Here is a 13,083-nt window from a genome sequence, read left to right as displayed (position 1 = left end):
CATTGTTTGAGAGAACAGGGAAAGTAGGGAGAAAAGGGAGAGAAACATCAATGTGTGAAAGAAATATTGATAGGCCGCCTCTCCTGCGTGCCCCAACCGGGGATCAGGCCTGCAACCCAGGCAGTGTGCCCTGACTGGGAATCGAACCAGTGACCCCACCTGGAAGGATGACGCCCAACCAACTGAGCCACACCAGCCAGGGCCCTGCTCCAACTTAAAATACAGTCCTTTGAAGCCCACAGCAGTCGCTGTGTGGTCATCCAGGTGGCCTAGCTTGTTCCCAGCTGCTGTCTGTTTCAGGCTCCCTCCTGTGTGGAGCTGCTGGGCTGCAAGGTCGCACACTATGGTTAGAGAGGGTACGCTCGGCAAAAAAGAGACAGTCACCCTCCTGTCTGTCCATGGACCATGGGAAGAGAACAGGCAAGTCCGCCATCAGAGTGCAGGTCACAAGCCAGCTAGCCAGGAGCAGCAGAGAGCAAGCGTTTCTTTGTTCCCCTAGGACTGTATTAACTTGGGTGAGGAACAGGCCAGGTGCTCTTTCAAAATGATCAACCAGCTTCCCAAATTGTCCCATGCTTTGTGTGGGTCCACCTCCCAACCCATCCCTTCCTTCCCCAGGCTAGATTGACAGGTTGCTTTGGTCCAGCACCTCCCCCTGCCACCATTTTGACTTCTATAGTGCATGCACCTGTCTTCCCCTGGTCCCACCCCAGTCTGACAGGTAGGGGAGGGCTTTTCACCTGCTCAGTGTAAGCACCTTCCCTCACCGCCAACCTGGCCACAGGGGAGTCCAGCGCCCCCATGACCACCCCGAAGTAACAATTAGTCTTTGGAACAAAATGAACAGAGAAAGGTGAGCAGACCTTGGGGACTTGAGGCTCACCCAACAGCAGAGGAATACGCATTTTTTCCTCCGGTGCACATGAAGCATTTCTCAGGATAGACCATATATCAGGCTACAAAGCAAGTCTTAATAAATTTAAAAGATTTATTAATCGCAATAGAATGAAACTGGAAGCTAACAGAAGGACATTAGAAAATGCATACACACATGGAATTTCACCAACACACTCTTAAGAGGTCAGTGTCAAGAGGAAATTACAAAGCAAATTAGAAAATATCTTGAGACAAGTGAAAATGAAAACAACAGAGCGAAACTAATGGGAGGCACCAAAAACGCCGAGAGAAATGCATAGTTGTAAATGCTTAAATTTTAAAAAGAAAGATTTCAGATCGACAACCTAACTTTACACTTTAAGGAACTAGAAAAAGAATAAACTAAACCCAAAGGTAGCAGAAGATAGAGGAAGGAAAAGAGTTGAGAAAAAAACAGTAAAACCAAAGATCAACAAAATAGACAAACCTTTAGCTAGGTTAACTAAAGAGAGAACGTCCAGATAACTATGTTGGGATGTTACTAACAGTTTTGTAAAAGTAAAAAGGATTATAAGAGAATATAATTGTGTATCAACAAATTGGATAATAACCTAGACGAAATGGACAAGTTCCTAGAAACATAACCTGCCAAAGGAAAATTAAAGGCCAGTATCCCATGAACACTGATGCAAAAATCCTGGACAATACTAGCAAACCATTTAAGAGCGCATGGAAAGGATTATACGCCGTGACCAAATGCATTTGTTCTTGTAATACGAAGATGGTTCAGCAAGCTCAAATCAATATATATACACCACACTAAAAGAATAACAGATTATTGGGTTGGGGGAGGATACACACGAGCATCTAAATGCAGAAAAAGCATTTGTAAAAATTGAACATTCTTTCATGGCACCACCCACAAGCCCAGGCTCTCTGACCTGTGCTTCTGACTGACCAGCCGTAGATTGGAGGCTTCAAAGATCCCCTCCTTATGCTCAGTTAGTTTGTTAGAATGGCTCACAGAATCAGGAGAACGCCCTGTCTGGTTTCTAGATTACTGGCTTACTACAAAGGACGTGAGGATACGAATCAACAGCCCGATGGAGATGCACAGGGCGAGGTCCCGAACAAAGGAGCTCTGTTCCTGAGGAGCTAGGGCTCCGCACAGGCACCTCGAAGTGTCAGGCTCCCCAGTGGGCAAAGGACCAGGGCGGTCCTGTGTTCTTAGGGAGGCTGCATTATCACATAGTGGTTTTTAGAATATTCACAGAGTTGTACGGCCATCCCACAATTAATTTTAGAACATTATTGTCACCCCAGAATGGTGAGCAGGCACTCTCCCTTTCTTGCCAAGCCTAAGCCCGGGGCAGCCGCTAGTCTGCCTGGGTCTCTATGGATTTGCCTCCTCTGTGCGTGAAGATCTGAAGTCACACGCCCTGTGGTTGCTTGTGTCTGGCGTCTTTCACTTAGCATACTGTTTTTAAGGTTCGCCCATGTCGTTTTCTTTTTGTTTACTTTTATTTAAACCTATTACATACTTTAAAAAAACTTGTATGTGTCCTGTTAGTCTTTCAACTTATAACAGCTTTATTGATATAATTTCTGTACCACAAGATTCACTGGTTTTAAAAGTTTACAGATCAGTGACTTTTGATAAATTAACCGAATTCTGCAGCTATCTGCCACGGTGATTTTAGAAAACTTTCATCTCCCTTAAAAGTTCCCCACGTCCATTTGCAGTTACTCCCTGTTCCCTCCCCCATTCCCAGTGACCTACTCATCTGTTTTCTGTCTCTTACAGAATTGCTCTTCTGGACACTTCACATAAAATGAATCATATAATTGGTGTTGTTTTGTTCCTGGCTGCTTTCGCTTAGCGTACTGTTTTTGAGGTTCATCCACGCGTCAGTAGTCTGTCCCTTTCCTCACCCTTCCGTGGATGACGCCAGTTTGTGTAGCCATTCCGTTTCTGGTGGGGACTTCAGTGGCTTCCCCTTTGTGGATGAAGCTGCTGCGAACCTCAGTGTACACGTTTTTGATGGGACATATGCTTGCGTTTCTCTTGGGCAAATACGGAGGAGTAGAAATTCTGGGTCATGTTGTAAGTTTATGTTTAACTTTAAAAAACTGCCAATTAAGATCTCCTTAGCAGGACCTCTGTCCTAATTTCCCCCCAGTTGTAGATCTGTCACAGACTCTGCCAGAGTCGCTTTGTACCCTTCTCTCCTGGAGACCTCTGACTGCACTCACTGGTCAGGGAGGGCTGGCAGGGCCTGCCGCCCGCTGTCCCCCTACCCTCGAGGGCCGTCCCTTCGGCATCATCGACATCATCTCCTCCCTGTGTCTCTCTCTCACTTCCCGTTTCCTGTTTCGGGTTACTCCCTCATTTAAGTGGTGTACTGCCTCCTCCGATTCCTTCTGCAGAAAAGGAACACAGGAGACAAAAGTTCTTGATTCCTTGTTTGAAAATGCCTTTATTTTATCCTTGAATATGATAGGTTGGGCTGAATTTTAGAACTATAAGCTAGAAATCCTTTTCCCCTATAGTTTTGAAGATTTTCCTCCATCTTTTACAAGCTCCCAACATTATTGATGGTTCTTTGAAGGTACGTGACCTGTTTTTTTCTCCCTGGAAATTGTGATTTTGGTACCTTGTGCTGGCCACTAAGTGGACCTTTTATTTTGGAAACACATGCCTTTCAGCTTAGGGAAAGAAACCACTAGTTTTTTTTCTCCTCCATGTATTTAGTCTTTGTTTCTACAACTCCGGTTATTGGAAATTGGAGCTCTGGCACTAATGTTCAGCTTTTTTAGTCTCTCCAGTTTGCCATCTCTTCATCTTTTTATTTTGCTTTTAGGAAGTTTCTACTTGCACCACACCTTTTAAGGAGCTTTTATTTTTGCTGTCATGTTTGCATTTATTTTCAAGAGAGCTTTTTCTTTGGAAGGGTGTTGTCTTGTTCTGTGGGTACAATATAGTCTCACTTTGAGGATGTTAACAGTGTGTTTAACTTTTCATCTATCTTATACTCGTTTTTTACGTTCTGTTTTCCTTCATGGTCTTGGTCTCTCATTTGAAGACTCCCCTCACTCACGTGGGTGGTCCTGGCCTGTCTGCCACATAGGGCGGAGCCCCTTGAACCTCCCGGCCTCCCTGGAGGGTGAACCGACTGGACCATCTCCACCAGGGATCTCCTCCCCGTTTGGACTTTTTATTTGGGCTGGCCAGATTTTCCCATAGAGGAATGTTCATTCTGCTTGGAGGCCTGGGTGCTAGGAGTTTAGCAGAGAAGGAGCTGGGAGTCTGCCCTCCCTTCTCTAAATGCAGAACTCTGACTTTCAGCTGAACTTGTCCCACAGCCCAGCAACACCTCTTTACCTCCTTATCAGTAACTCACCCATATTTTGCTAGAGTGGGGGGAGGGGAGGGTTGCCTGACCACACCAAGTGCGGAGGATGGGGTCTGGGTCTGGGCGTGTCAGCTGTCTTCTCCCCTGAATGTTAATGTGAGACATCTCAGCTCTGCAGAAAAGCTACAAGAATAGTACAATGAATGCTCACACAGCCTTTACCTGCATTCACCAGCTGATGGCATTTTGCCACAACTGCTTTCTCTACATAGGTTTTTTTCCTGAACCTGTTGAGAGTGTGTTACTGATAGACATTTTACACACACACTTACAGCATCTGTCATCTAAGAATGAGAACAGGCCCATAATAATCACAATACACTCGCACACGGAAAAAAAAACTTACTGCACTCTTGTATTATATATATAGCCCGTGTTGAAATTTTTAAAATTGTGCCCCAAAAATGGTTTTTACAGGCTCTGGTTTTTGTTTTGTTTCTTTAAAGCCAGGATTTATTCAGAAGTGACATATCATAGGTTCTCACCATCTTGCTTTGTTTTTTAATCAAGAAGTGTCCTAGCTTTTTTTCTCTTAATTGATTGTACACATCACTGACATATTTGAAGAGTCCAGGCCAGTTTTGTAGAATGTCTTTCCATTTTGACTTGTCTATTTACTCATGATTCATTTAGGTGAGACTTTTTTTTTTTTAAACATCACAAATGGGATTTTTTATTTGTCACCATTAAATGTCTGAAATTTAAACAGATTTTTGGACTGGGGGCTCATATCCATCCGTTCTACTTCAGCCCCCATCCCACCCCCAGTAGCTTTTACAGAACGGCGACCTTCACCACGTAGCTCCTTGAGTTTCCCAGTTCAGCCTTGGGCTTCTCCGGCATTTTGGCTTTTCTAACAAAGACCTCGTGGAGCCGGTGAACAGATGGCAGGCCTCTCCTCTGCCTTTTCCAGTGCCGTCTAGAACCAGTTACTGACCAGTTACTTCTTTCAAGTCGTTCGCCTGCACCTCTCAGTGAGGACTTCCATGATCTGGATTTGGCGGGCACGGTGATGCTGAGCATAGGAGGTCTTCTGAGTCCGATTGTTGTGTTTTTTAGTAAAACCAGCACAGACCAGATGGAGTAGATAACCATCGCCAGTCTTGACATCAGCGTGAGCTTCAGTCATGGTGAGCTTCAGTCATGGTCTGCCGGGTTTTGTTGTTGTTTTTTTAAACCCTCGCCTGAGGGTGTGTTTATTGGGTTTTAGAGAGAAAGGGAGAGAGAGAGAGAGAGACACACACACACACACACACACACACGTTGCTGTGAGAAAGAAGCATCAATCAGTTGCCTCCCATACGTGGGGAGGGATCGAACCCATAACCTTTTGGCCTACAGGACGACACTCCAACCAGCCGAGCCACTGGCCCAGGCGGGCCTTCCATTTTTTGACCGTGGAGCACATTTTGTCACAGGCAAGATCCGTGCCGTGGGGGTGAGTCAGGCAGTTTTGCCCAGCACGCCCTCCTCAGTAATTAGCGTGAGTTTTCTAAGTGCAGCTTCGTCATTCTGCACGTCAGCCAGGCTCACTCCAAAACAGCCCTTGAGACCAGTCAGACGTGGGCTGGTGCCTTGTGTTTTCCCAGTATTTCCTACATTGCACATAGCTGGTGCTTTCACTTCGCACCAGTCTTTCTTAGAAAATGGGTCAGCCACTTTCTTCTTGGCTCCCCTTTTGCCGCCTTTCTTAAGGTGCTTGTTCTTGCCCAAGCTCCATGGTGCTTCAGAGTGAGACTTTTTAAGCGGGTCACGAAGTATCATGTCAGGGGGCACGTGAGGTCAGTTTGTCCCATTATCGATGATGTTAAATTTGATCACTTGGTTGAGCTAATGTATGCCTTCATTACTGGAAATGTGTTTTCCCCTTTTGGAATGAAGGATAATCTGTGAAATAAGTAATGAACAAATCTGGCGTGGTATTCTAGCTGTTGTCAAACAACCTTACTCCCAAGTGTTTTCTTGATGATTCGTAGTAAATGGTATTTCCTGTAAGGAGCTTTCCTGTTTCATGGCATCACAAGATGTTCCAGGCCTGGAGGCGGCCATTTTTCTAAGGAGGCCTGTTCCTTTTAGTGAGGAATGGTATTTAAAAACCAAGATCTGAGTGTTAGCTGTGCTCATAGTTATCTGGGTTTCTTTGTTTCTAGGCACTTTCATTGGATATAGCTAGAAAACCTTTTTTAAAAATAGTAAGTTCATACTTACTGACACCTCCTATTCCGATTCTAATCTGCACTAGAGTTCGCCTCTCCTCCGTGCATCTCATGTTTATATCTCTCTGTCCCACAGTAAGAACCCTGGTTTCCAATACCCTCTGTATGTGTACTCATTTGGCCAGTCCTGAAATACACATTACACATCTTTGGAATTACTACTCCTGTACTACTACCAAGAGCAAATCTGCTGGGTAAAGTCCGGGGCTTCTTTTCCGTTCTTTATGTTGCTAGGCTGTTTCCCACGGTGGGTGTGTAGTCTCTTCTCTGCTCAAAAGTCATTAAGATTCGTCCTCTTGTCTTCTGTTGGATTATGTTAACATTTAATGGTGTTTGTATCCAGTTTTAGGACTGCCTCATCTTGTTATTTTAATTTACTTTAACTTTGGTATTGAAATATAAATTCATATACCATCAAATTCACCCCTTTACAGTCTACAGTCTCATGGCAAGATTCAGAAATCATAATTACATAAAAGCATATTCTTAGAAGTTCTATTTCCTGTCCCTTTGCTCTGTTCCCACTCATTTCCTATAGGTATTTTGAATAGTCTCTGGCTTATCTTTCCTGAGTTTTTGGTTTTGCTTTTTAAAAAATTATCACAAAAATAAGAAAATATGCATATTTTACTTCCCTTTTTTTGCCCCTTTCTTACATAAACAGGTATTTTACAGTGTATATTCTCTGCACTGTGATTTTCTTCCTTTTTTAATTTAACAAGATGTTGTTGAAGTCACTCTGTTAATTCATAGGATCTTTTCAGTTCTTTTTTGCAGCTGTATTGCACTCCGTCCTATGGACGTACCGCGCTTTGTCTAACCGGCATTCTGTGTATGGGCTCAGTGCCTTGCCATTAAGCGTAATGCCACAATGAACAACCTTGTGCGTGTGTGTGCCCCGCCCCCAAGTTGTCCGGGATGTGTCTTCATTGTGAATTCTTAAATGTTAAATTGCTGGGTCAGTGTGTATGTACTTTTGCTAAATATTACCAGATTCCTTCCTTTTCCACTTTCAAAGCTGTTGGCCTAGGATTTAGCTTTTTGGGCTCAAATAAGTTTAGAGTGATACTTGCTTCTAAAATAAAACAATTTTGAGACTGGCAAATACTAAAAACTTCAGAATAGGGTCCTAGGACAGCAGCATGAACAGGCATCGTCCCCAGGCAAATTACAAGGTGTGGCTGCCTCCTCTGAGTCAATGACCACTTCGTCCTCTGCTTTCCAGTTTTTAGAGCTTTGTCATCCTCTTCCACATTCTGTCTGTCTTTGGGGCTGTGTGCCTTTTAAAAAGTCCTATTGCTGTTGTTTTAATGAGTTTCAGGAGAGGCTAGAGGTTAATAAATACGTTTGTTCATTATGATATCTTTAACTAGAAGCTTCAACTTTCAGAAATTTTCAGATCTGGACAGACTCATAAAGTTGCCCTGCCCTTTCGTAGGAAGGTGTGGTCTTGTAAAAGAGAGTGAAGCAAGAGAGAAGATGGCTGGGGTCCCGGAAACGGGGTCCCGGAACAGGAGAGCAGTGAACGGCCGCCCCCAGGATCCCAGCCAGCCCTCCTCTAGCCCAGGTGTCCACCACCCATTCACTCTGGTGCTAGAAGGTGGGGGCATAGGAGGGGCTTTCTGGAAACAAAGCGGAGCAAGAGACTCTGATGCAGCGTTTTTTGAGTGTTTAACATTTTTATTGCTACCCATTGTTATCTACTACATAGCAGCTAAAAAAATTAATGGTTGCTGTACAGAAAACCAAGTAAATTTTAAAATTGATGCATATATTAACTCTGGGCTGGGGGAGAAAGTTGTTAGAGAATTAAAATAACCTTAGTATCCTATTTGGCTCACAAGTGAAGATACATTATTACATTATTCTACTGGCTTTAATTATGAAATTGATTCTACTCTGCTGGGGAGGTAAGAGCATGTGTGAGCTAAACCATTACCCACCCTAACACAAGTCAGTGTTAGGAAAATGTCAGAAAAAATAAAGGAAAACAGTTGGCTCTGGGAAGTGGGTTGGGCACAAGGGGCTGGGATGAGGGTAAACAGGGCTTTCTGCTTAATCTTGTGATGAACATGGGAAGAATTAAGACGTGGGGTGAGGTATTCTACCCAGGTCAGTCTGCTTCTGCCATATCTCGTCTGGCAGTTGAGACCCAAGGCCACAGCTTGAGTGTAGTAGGACTATCTGGTGGCTTCAGGTCTTGTCAGGGGCAGTAAGAGAAGATAAGCCACTCCCTCCCTCTGTGAACTTGTGCGGGAGACATTTGTGAACCCAGAAGCAATGGAAGGGAGGCAGGCTCTGGAGCCTACAGGGCCGACTTTTTGCAGTGATGTGATTCTCTCTGTGCTGTGTTATGTGTGTCCCCGTGGGGGGTGAAGTGGGAGAACAAAAGTGCTCATGTTGGTATTTCAGAAGCACGGGTCTCAAAACTGATGGGACAGAAGCAAAGGTGGCGGCCCCTGGGCCAGCCCACCTGAGCCTCAGCGGCGTTCTCATTAGCCAGGCCACCGCGGCCCTAGCTGGGAGAAGCATCGGTTTAAAGAACAGGCGTGACCTGATGGAAATACCATTAGGAATTTCATGTTTTTAGGCTCTTTCATGTTAGAAATCCTGTCTTGGTAAGCAGGCGCTATTTGACTTCCCAAGTAACATCCGATTTTTGACCATGATTCTAAACCTGTTTGGATATCGGGTAGGGAAGTGATGCGTGTTCTGACAACCTGGAGTGCTGGAGAGGCTCTAGTCTTTTGCCCTGTTTGGACAGGTCCTAGAAACACAAATCAGAATCACGTTTTGTCTTCTACTTGCATGCCGCTCGCTCCCTGCCCTGACTCAGTTTGCCTATTGGGCTTGAGACTCTCGAGCAGCCCCCAGCTTTCCCTTGAGGCGTGTGCTGGGGAAGCAGAAAGCCTGGTGCCCCAGTGGAGCTGAAAGCCAAGAGAGCAGGTGGCTGCCCAGGGGGTCAGGTGGAGGCAGGGGCTCAGGACCTGTGGACTTGGAGGAGGAGCCCCCACCTCCCGACGTTCCGCTTCTGCTCAGAGGCTGGTCTCCTAATACTCTGAGCCTGCTCTCCCGCCGGTTAAACATTTCCCTTAACTCCTTTTCTCCAGTAGCAGGTCAACCATGTTGGCTTCTGGCTGCTTCACATCTCCTTCTGCAGGCTCCCACTCAGTCTTTGGTGGCTGGAGCTGCTCTGAAGTCCTGGTGAGGACATCTGAGAGAGAAGAGCACCAATGGCAGGACTTCGTGCCTGGGCTTGGGGTTGGATTATGCACTTGGATTTGGCTGTCACAGCCAGTTGCTGGATGGAAGAGGAGGGCGTCTTATTGCTGAGGGGCAACAGGATCATCCACTGCTGTTCCCTGCCCACTGCTCTGTTCCCTGTGCCCGGGACAGTACCTGGCACACTGAGGTGGGGAGGGACTCCCTTATGGATGGAAAAACAGAGCGATCCTCGCAGTGGTGAGGACTGGAGTGGAAGATCCGTAGAGTTTCCCAGAAGTTAGGTGAGTGATGCGGGTCCCGGCCCGTGGGATCCGTGTGCTGTGGCACCAGTAGACCAATTTACATGGACTACAGACATCCTGTGGAGAAAAAGGGACAGCAGGGCCACTGTCCACGTGAGAGAGGGCATGAGGACCAGAGAGAGCCTGACCCCTGCCTGGACAGGCTTTTATTGCCTTTCTGGGCACATTACATCCAGGATGGTCCTCACTGACAGTGCACAGGTTCACCGTAGGTGATCACCTTTTACAGACAACAAAGGACAGAATGCTGCTAATTACTTCAAAGAGAAGGGTGTTACAGCTCCAGGGGGAAAGTGGTTGAACTGGTTAACACTCCATACTTGGGTGGTTTAGCACAGACTTAAGAAGTTAGAGATGCTCAGGAAACATGTGTTGCCTCAATCCAGGGTGAGGGAGTTATAGCAAAAGCAAGTCTCATAGCAGCCCAGGTACAGTGCAGGCCTGATTCCCCACGGGAGAACCTGTCCCACTGGCGCGAGACGGAAGGTTGCTTGGGGTGTCTGCAGAGCTGCTGCCCGGGAATCGGCTTGGCTGTGAGAGCTGCCCGCCCTCCAGCTGGCCGTAGTGGTGAAATACTGTCTGGGTCTCAGAAGCAAATTCTTGATGGTCAGAGGTGGTCGTCAGGGTCTCTGAGTATGCTAATCCTTGCTCTGCCTCCTTCCCAGCTGCCCCCATCTCCTGCTCCTCAGGACACTTGGAAACCCCGGGTCCGTCATCACCATCTCCTTGGCCAAGCCCTTCCACTTGCTGACAAAGGCCTATGTCTGTGCTGGCGGGTTTCCTTGGCGGCAAGGAAGGGGCACAGAATAAATGAGTGATGAGTGGATAGATGGGGACATTTGGGTAGGAAGAGGAGTGACGGAAAAGAGAAGGGCTCCAAATTGCACCCAAAGCACAGAGAAGCCTGCTCAGCACAAAGTAACTTCTTCCACCTCCACTAGGCCGCCTTTCCTTAACTGTCTCACCTGTTGCCCCCTCACCCGCGTGCTGCAGATGGCTTCCCCCCCGCAGAGTCGGCATCCAGGCCACCTGTTGGCATTCAGTACCCATGTCACCCCGCAGAACACCCTGTTACCTTTCTTTCTTTTGCCCCTCTGTCCTAGATCAGCAGTTTTTCACCCAGGGCGCCATAAGAATTTTTAAAACATACAGTATCTGACTATTTAGTCAAGGACACTGACCTCTTTTCCCTTAGATTGTCAAATAAAAATGACAAGAGTCACTGTAACAATGGCCATCCAGTGTGAATGAATCAAAATCACACTTTTTTTGGTCAGGTTGGCAAAAAATCCATTTTTGTGTGCACCACAGATTTTTGGTAATTAGTCCGTGTGTCGTGAGATGAAAAAGGTTCGAAACCACTGTCTTAGGTCTATCTCCATTTCTGCATTGTGGCCTGTCCCGGGCAGAGCCTGTTGTTGGTCCGGGAAAGAGGCCAAGACGCAAAGTGGAATCACAGGTCTTGCTCATTTAAGTAGACAGAAGGGAGGTGTGAAATTTAGGCGTAGCTTCTGCTACACCCAGGCTTGTCCTCAAGCCTGTCCCAGACATGCCTGCCTGTGCCCAACCTGTGCCCTCTGCTGGGAAGCGCTTCCGCCCGCCTCCCTCATCCAAGTCCACCCTCCCTCAGAAGGCCAGTGGGCACCTTCCTGATCCTCCGCCTGCCTAGGGAAAGGGAGAGGAGGGCTTTGTGGTACTGTCCCTGTGCCTGAGTTGTCCATCTCCACCCAGGAGCAGTGTGCTCAAGATGTGTGCGTGGGGCACTCCAGTCCTAGAGAGAGGGTGTCGCTGGCCCCCGGGGCTGGGCGATGGCCGAGAGCAGCCACAGCCTCAGGCGCCTTCTGCGGGGGAAGCAGCACATGAGATGGTTGTGCTGGTGGTGAAGTGGCTCCAAAAGCCTTAAAGATGCTTCTCCTTTGAGGTCTTTGCTTTATGTTGAGCTTATCTCAGACGGTGGTAGAACATTATATATATTAGAATGATTCACAATCAAATGGCACCTGATTCCCATCACATGGCCTGAGATGAAGCTGGAAATACTCTCCCGAATACTTAGCAGGGGACAGAACCAAATCTGGTAGGGCTCGTAGCTGCCCAGGTCTCAGAAGGAAATAATGAGGCACAAACATTTCTGTACGAGTAATTGCTTCACAGAGTAATGGAATAATGCCAACAACCTAAACTTTTTTTTTTTTAACTATTGCCACTTTATTTTTTTTTAAGATTTTATTTATTTTATTTTTAGACAGATGGGAAGGGAAGGAGAAACATCAGTGTGTGGTTGCCTCTCTCGTGGCCCCGGCAACCCAGGCATGTGCCCTGAGTGGGAATCGAACCAGCGACACTATGGTTTGTAGGCTGGCACTCAATCCACTGAGCTATGCCAGCCAGGGCTATTTATAGTCTTAAGCTTACAAAGCAAACCCTGGAATAGAATGCTTGATGTGATCCCTAAAAATCTATTTTTAAAGATTTATGTAGAAAAAAAGAGACTGAAAGGTGGACCTGACATAGAAATGATTAATATTTCTTTTCTTTTCAAACTTACATAGTTTTCAAGTATTTCACATTGAATAGTTGTTATATTATAATGAGAAAAAGTAGATTATTTATGATAAAAGCAGTTATTAGAGTCTGCGATACTAGCAGAACCAGATGGCTAGCGAAGCTTTAGTCAGTGGGGCTAATTGCCAGCCAGAGTCAGGGAAGTTGGGTTTATGGGACACCGCCCTACCCTGCAACCCCTTGCCCTTAAATCACCACGGTCCCCACGCCATGCCACGCCCCTTGCCAAGCCAAATCACGCCTCCATATCCTCTGCCTCAGGCCAGCCTTGCATGCCGAGGGCTCGCTGTCTGTGGTTCTGTCCGTGTGTAGCGGTGCAAACCCAATTTGTCACTGTCTGTCTGGACCTTGCGCCAGGTAGCCTTCGCTGTGCACCAAGGTGCCCCTGTGCAGGCAGAGTGGGAAGGAGGGTGGCTCAGGTGGGACATTGCCTCTGCCTCTTTCCTACACAGGGTGTTGGAGAAGCCCAGAGAGAGACTGCAAGTT

General features: G+C 46.6%; 1 protein-coding gene across 4 annotated transcripts in view; it reads left to right on the top strand.

Annotated features, from left to right (window-relative positions):
* The window catches only part of DGCR2 (DiGeorge syndrome critical region gene 2), a 60,457-nt gene that overhangs the window by 25,992 nt on the left and 21,382 nt on the right, over positions 1 to 13,083 (top strand). The window lies entirely within an intron of this gene.

The sequence above is a fragment of the Desmodus rotundus genome, chromosome 7 (genome assembly GCF_022682495.2).
Source record: "Desmodus rotundus isolate HL8 chromosome 7, HLdesRot8A.1, whole genome shotgun sequence".
Lineage (NCBI taxonomy): Eukaryota > Metazoa > Chordata > Mammalia > Chiroptera > Phyllostomidae > Desmodus > Desmodus rotundus.
Note: the sequence above shows the minus strand (reverse complement) of the source record. Positions and strands in the feature narration are given on the sequence as shown.